Here is a 7,500-nt window from a genome sequence, read left to right as displayed (position 1 = left end):
TTCATGGCCATATTTAATAACAGATTTCATATTGTAATAGATATATGAACAGATTTTTATCATCACACACCGATGAACTCGTGGACACCTTTGTTATTATTTACTGATGAATTCCTGGAGGCATAGTTTGTGTTTTGTTGCACTCTGGGTGAGGGGCACTTGACAAGCACTGAAACACCAGCTGAAGGGTTATTTGTCTTAGAGGATCAAACTTTGTCTGTAACCCTGATATTTCCCTGCATGAGGCAACCCTGACGCGAGAGGGAAGTCAGTGTGTCATTGTGGTGACAGGAACACCTTGGCAGGGAAGGAGCGGGTCAGTAGAGTGACGCAAGGCTCAGCAAGAGTGAACAGGAAGGCGCTAAGCTGGTGGGATGGCACGCTGAAAGAAATATACCAGCGGGACTTTCAAGACTACAGTTGTTGGGAAAAGTAACCTTGAAACCCTTTAAGACTGTTTCACACAAGTGTCTATGCTATGCGAGCCACGCTATGCCAAGGACGCACGCGAGCGATGTTTGCTTGCTATGTCAGTATCATCCCCACACGGGACCATATTCTGAAACACTTAAATGCCGCACCTCCACTACTTTCAAAAGGCTCTAGTTGAAGTTGCACCGATTTGTAAGGGTGCTTTTTATAGTTGTAGTGACAGATTACAAAGATTTCTACAACGTTAACAGAAGAAATATTCTTAACAACTCGGCTAATCATCTCTGTGACCTTTGAAAATAGTCGTGGTGAGAAAGCAGAGCGTTTTTTTAATACGGCCCAATGACACACGGTACTATGGGGTCTCTTGAGAAGGAGGAGGAGGAGGAGGAGGAGAAGGAGGAGGAGGAGGAGGAGGAGGAAAAGAAGTATAACTGTTTAGTGTATCAATGAAATACAGTTATCAGTGCCATTCCAGAAGCTGTGCCTCCCTGTCCCTGCAACGGTCTGTGAAGCTCTGGCAGTATCATGCAGCCACGGGAATTTCCGTCCTTCTCTTATCGGTTGCTGCATGGTGAGCCTTAGAAGCGTCATCATGTAAGGCATTCCAGCTAGACACGTAATAAGCTGGCAACTTGCTCACCAGCAGGACGGAGAGGGAACAAAAAAGAAGAAAAGAAGACATCGAAAAGAAGAGAGATGATGAAGAAACGAAAAGAAAAGACAAAGAAGTACGCCTGCGTAAGCCAAGCACATGAAAAAATTCGGTGGACAGTCGCTCCAGCCATGCACCTGACACTTACCCGCATTTTGAACTGCTTAGCTCTCACCACAACTATTTCCAAAGACCACAGAGGCGACTACCCTGGTCCTCCAGAGTGTCTCTCCTGTTAATGAAGTAGAAGTCTTAGCAATCTGTCACTAGAACACCCTTAAAAACCCGAATAACTTCAACTTGAGCCTTTTTCTGGAGAAGCGCGAGGGATGGTTGGGAGAGAGATGGAGCACCTGTCAGAAAGGGCGTGCGCGTTACTTAGTTATCCCCCCCAAACCCAAAACACGTAAGTTTAACAACTGTTTGTGTAAGAATACATTATCCTATAAGTAACGTGCACAATCATACCTGTATTACGCAAATTATTTACGTAGAATATTGTCTGTGATCATTAATGCATGTCATCAGGTTTTGATCGGATTCAATAAACGATTCGTGTCATCGTGTGGGTCTAAAACAACATTTGCCGCCTTCTGGCGGTAGTAGTAGTAATAGTAGTAGTAGTGGTAGTAGTAGTAGTAGTAGTAGAAGAAGAAGAAGAAGAAGAAGAAGAAGAAGAAGAAGAAGAAGAAGAAGAAGAAAAGAAAGAGAAGGAGGAGGAGAACAACAGCAACCAATAAATAAAAAAATATATAACAACAACAACAACAACAACAACAACAACAACAACAACAACAATAACAACAACAACAACAACAACAACAACCCATCTCTCAAGCAGATGAAATATATTTTTTTTTCTTTCTTTCTTTTTTTTTTTTGCATTATGCAGCCAAGGAGCTTTCCAAGACAAACAGACAGATAGACAGACAGATAAAGGAAATCCAGCAGAAGGTGAGTAATGCAGAAAAGAGTTGCACCAATGAACCTTGCCTGCTTAAAAGGTGTGTGTGTGTGTGTGTGTGTGTGTGTCATACACACACACACACACACACACACACACACACACACACACACACACACACACACGTGTCTGTAGTGTTCTATAATAATGTGTAATCTGTGCCACATTCCTCACCATGCAATAGTGTGTACTCTCCTGATCACACTGCTGGCCAGACTGCGGAGCGCCACAACACTCCGTAACACATTCCCAAGTGTGCCGGGCAACATCATTAATTAAACCCATCTGTGACCTCAAAGAACGAACAGGAAGAAAATTAATCTAGCCTCTAAGTAATTCTTGACACCCCAACCTAACTAGTCCTCAGACCTTAACTGTTCTCATCACACGCCAGCTTCACTACCGACACACACACACACACACACACACACACACACACACCACAGATATTGACCACAGCCAGGAGTTGCACATTGCCTGAACATAAACATAAACACCAGACGAAACATTACACACACACTACACACACACACACACACACACACACACACACACACACACACGGGTAGTTCAGGTCAGGTTAGGTTACATCATTACGTAACTGTTTTATTTGTTTTTTTTTATACTAAGGCACAGCATTAAGCTCTGGAGAGAGAGAGAGAGAGAGAGAGAGAGAGAGAGAGAGAGAGAGAGAGAGAGAGAGAGAGAGAGAGAGAGAGAGAGAGAGAGAGAGAGAGAGAGAGAGAGAGAGAGAGAGAGAGAGAGAGAGAGAGAGAGAGAGAGAGAGAGAGAGAGAGAGAGAGAGAGAGAGAGAGAGAGAGAGGTTTTATTGCCAACACGGCATAAAATGTAAATAAATTAATGAATAAATAAAATAAAAAAAAATAAATGTCATGCCTCCCCAGTGAACGATATTAAATGGGAAACTTGGTCAAAACTTTTCCCATTTAACTTGAGATCACGTCAACAACGAGAGAAAACAGATAAGAAAGGGTGGGGGTTATGAGCGTCTCTCTCTTTCTCTCTCTCTCTCTCTCTGTTCCTAAAGGCGTTTTTACCAGCGCATCAGAATATCAAACACTGTTTGATGTTTCGGCTGGGTTTTGGTAAACACGACTACTGTGCTACCAGACGACTCTCGCTCGCACCGTCTCGGAAAAACTGTCGTACGGATCATAACACAGACAGCAGCCGTGGTGGGAAGTTTGAGTATCAACAAAGCCAGACTACGAGAAGTGAGTCAAGGGACGAGATAATGGACAGCAGCACCGACTCTGATACTTATCTGGAAGATGAGGAAAACCAGTCTCTTCTATCAGGACCTATGATGCCTCTATTGGCAGTTGCAAGCGTGGCAGAAATGCAGCCAGAGGCAGATATGGGTGCTGTAGCAGTAGCAGCAGCAGTAGCTTGTGACTTCATGGAAAGGTAATTATAGTCGACCAATACTAATTTTAACTATTTGTATACTAAGGGTTCTCTGGAGATTTACAAAAAAAAAAAAAAAAAAAAAATGATAAATTTACGCTGCTTTGATGCATTAACATAGCAGTCACTGACAATAATGAAAAACCATTAGAAGTACCGGTATAGGTCCAAGAGTATACTCATACACTTTCCCATGGCTTTCTGATAGGAAACAGAGAGTAGTATTAAATGGGGCAATGTCTGAGTGGAAAGAAGTGGTTAGTGGGGTACCCCAAGGATCAGTGCTAGGACCTCTTCTTTTCTTGGTGTATATTAATGATTTAGATATAGGAATTAGTAGAAAAGTCTCAAAGTTTGCAGATGATACTAAGATAGCATGTGCAGTACAGGGTAAAAAGGACAATTACAGAATACAACGAGGCCTGGACAGGCTGATAGCATGGGCAGACAGGTGGCAGATGGAGTTTAATTCTAAAAGTGTCAGGTTATGCATTTAGGTAAAGACAACAAACTTTAGCTATGAGATGGAGGGATGTTGGCTAGAGGCAGTGGAGGAAGGAAAGGATTTAGGTGTAGTGATAGACAGGACTATGAAATTTTCAAAGCAATGTTTAGAAGCAAGAAATAGGGCAAATAGGATCCTGGGTTTTATAAATAGAAATGTTAGTTATAAAAGTAAGGAAGTGGTGCGTAGCTTATATAATTCATACGTTAGGCCCCAGTTAGAGTATTGCATACAGGCCTGGTCACCCCATTATAGGCAGGATATTAACATGTTAGAAGCAGTTCAGAGAAGAGTAACTAGGATGATACCAGCATTAAAGCGCCTGGAGTATAGAGATATATTAAAGGAATTAAACATGTTTTCATTTGAGAGGAGATGTATAAGAGGGGATATGATAGTGTTATTTAAAATGTTCTGTGGAATGTTAAAAGGTGGAATGAAATCGTCGTGATGCCGCTACACAGAACAGCTACAACAATGGAGCGTCCATGATGAACGCAATGTTGGTGTTATCGCAGCAGCATTTCAAAACAAATATCATTTCTCCGATATATTTGCTTTAATACTGATATCAGTAGCATACAGCAATAAGGTGATCCTTTAATTCTTATTTTTCAGCAAGTACTATACAGAAATATAGCATAAACTATACCAAGTTCACATAACTGGAAGACGAAGTCACAACCACATGAACTGCCACGGACGTCCCTCACTAGACATGTCTGAACAGTGTCGACGTATCACAAGACGACACAACCATTTATTTCAAGTCTTATGGACAATTCTTTTGAATTCTAATGCTAGGAACAAGTTACTACTTTGATCTTCTTTTCATATAAAACAATTATCATAATCCTTAGAGCCTCAGAATCGTGATTATTAAATGTGAAAAGAATGGCAATACCTTTCAGCCAATCACAGTGCGTGTTTGTTATTCTGGGCAGATTCGCTGCCGTGTATCAAACGTGTCCCAGGCGTTTGGTTAATTTAACCAATTTACTAACAGTCCAACCGACAATACATACTTACCTTGATTCACTTACCTACATACTTCCTGTGCCAACTTACCTGAGGATGTCCGTACACCAGAACACAACATAAACAGGACATCTGAAAGGGAAAGAACATTGTGTTGCACCAACACACTACACAACATACACCTACACTTGCTTCACACTGGATACGCGGCTGAGCTCCTCTCCTACTCCGCGCCCTGAGTCGGCGGTGGGCTGGTGTGACAGGGCTAAGCGCCAGCTCCACCCAAAAGTCCGCCGTCGAGGGGTTCCGGCCACTGGAAGGGCTCGCAGGCCTCCAGCTAGCGGAGCTAAGTGAGGGAGTTGCACCTCGTCCTGAGTCGCTGGCATCAGGGAACCACATCTTGGGGGGTGAAGAGTTGCGTGGTGTTAGCGAGGGGAATAGTGGTGGAATCTCCGCTTGACTCCACCTATGGTGCAACAGGGAGACACAGCCCGTCCTGTGCCATCACATGAAGCATGCACACAGTACACCTACACACTATATTAACACATATATTACACATTCATAAATTACTTACCTTGCAATGTATATAAGGAGTTCATAAATATATAATCTTCATAAATATATAATATAATATATAATCACAGATTAAATAAAAAAAAAAAAAAAATATATATATATATATATATATATATATATATATATATATATATATATATATATATATATATATATATATATATATATATATATATATATATATATATATATATATATATATATATATATATATATATATATATATATATATATATATATATATATATATATATATATATATATATATATATATATATATATATATATATATATAAATAAGGAAAGAAAACTAACTCAAACACATATTTCATATGTAAAACACAAGGCAGAGAAACGGAAATAGGACACAGAAAGAAAGAAAAGAACAATCTTGTTGATTGGGAAGGGACGCTTCTCATACAAAACATCACACAAAAATAGCAAGGTGGTTAGCCCACCAACTTTTCTCTTCTACGGTCTTTCAATATTTTCTAACCTTTATACTTCTTCTATACTAACTCTTATTCTTCACCCCTCTTTTCTAAAGAAAAAAAAAAAAAAGTTTGGTTAAACCAAGCAAGAACATCAAACACTGTTTGATAGCGTTTGATATTCTGATGCGCTGGTAAAAATACCTATAACTAGTGCATAGAAATGCTGTGATTTTACATTTAATCTATTTATGTATTCAAACATCATCCTGATAAGACTGTCCATCAGGGATCAACAGTCTTTTTCACAAATTATATTGTATTTTTTTTTTTTTTTTGTGAATAAAAGCATTAAAAAAAATTCTCTCTCTCTCTCTCTCTCTCTCTCTCTCTCTCTCTCTCTCTCTCTCTCTCTCTCTCTCTCTCTCTCTCTCTGTGGCCTTTGAAAACAGTTGTGGTGAGAGGAAAGCGCTTCAGAGTACGGGCTTACGTATCTCAACAGGTATTTCATTACTCGTCTGTTTCAGTGTGAGAAGGCAGCCAGTGTACCTCATGACGTGCAGTACTGCTTAGTGTTCAGTTGTTATAACATTTCTAAGTATTGTTTCAGATATACGAGGAGAGGATTTGTAGAGTGAAGTAGGGATGTCACTGGATTCAGATATGTGTTGATGTACAATTTAACCAACAAGTATCACTCCATTGTTTAGCATGATGGTGTATGGGTTACTGAAGGGTATAATGTATTACGGTATCATTATTGTTGTTATGGACATTTGGCATATCAGTAAAAGTGATTTTGGTAATTATATGATTACGGTCAACTACCACTGTTACTATCGTTGGCTGTACAATTGTTGGTTACAAGGCAGAAGGCAGGTGTTAGGAGCTGAGGTGTGGTAGGTCAGCGTGAGGTGTCGCCAGTGTGCGGCAGGCAGTCAGACTATGTTGAAGGCTAAAGCGGAGTTTCCTTGCTGGCTAAAAGAAATCGGTGAGTTGACCAGATGTTTGTAATGTATTTTGCTATTGATATTTATGTGGTGTCTGTTACATAGAGTTAGGTTAAATTTGATCTTAATTTTGTGATTATAGTAGGTGATAGAGTCGAGTTTGACAAGAATTGTTTTTCAGCGTGTCTGCTTCATTATTGTGGCTGGTGTAGTTGTTCCCCATTTAAAACCCAGTCTCAGCAATAAAAGATGTGTGCTTTGACTGAATTTGTGTATTGTTTAATGTTATACTTGCAAAGTGCCACCCAAAATGTATTTATCAATTGTGTTGTACCTGCAACTACTTGTTTACTTGTTTGATGAATTAAACATTGTAATTGAAGCTTACAGTTCACGCTACTCAATAAAGAAGAAAGTGAGGACAGTCGGGCTATATTGTCATCCTAGGCAGGGACAACAACAGTGAACTTGACCGTTGCACTGTGTTCATCCTTCAACGCCACACTGGGACCCCCCACGCACTCACCACCTGACTCTTCCAAGGTTGTTGTTCCAAGAGTGAGTTGGCTACTGAGGAA

This window comes from Scylla paramamosain, unplaced genomic scaffold, assembly GCF_035594125.1.
Source record: "Scylla paramamosain isolate STU-SP2022 unplaced genomic scaffold, ASM3559412v1 Contig11, whole genome shotgun sequence".
NCBI classification, from domain to species: Eukaryota; Metazoa; Arthropoda; class Malacostraca; order Decapoda; family Portunidae; genus Scylla; species Scylla paramamosain.
Note: the sequence above shows the minus strand (reverse complement) of the source record.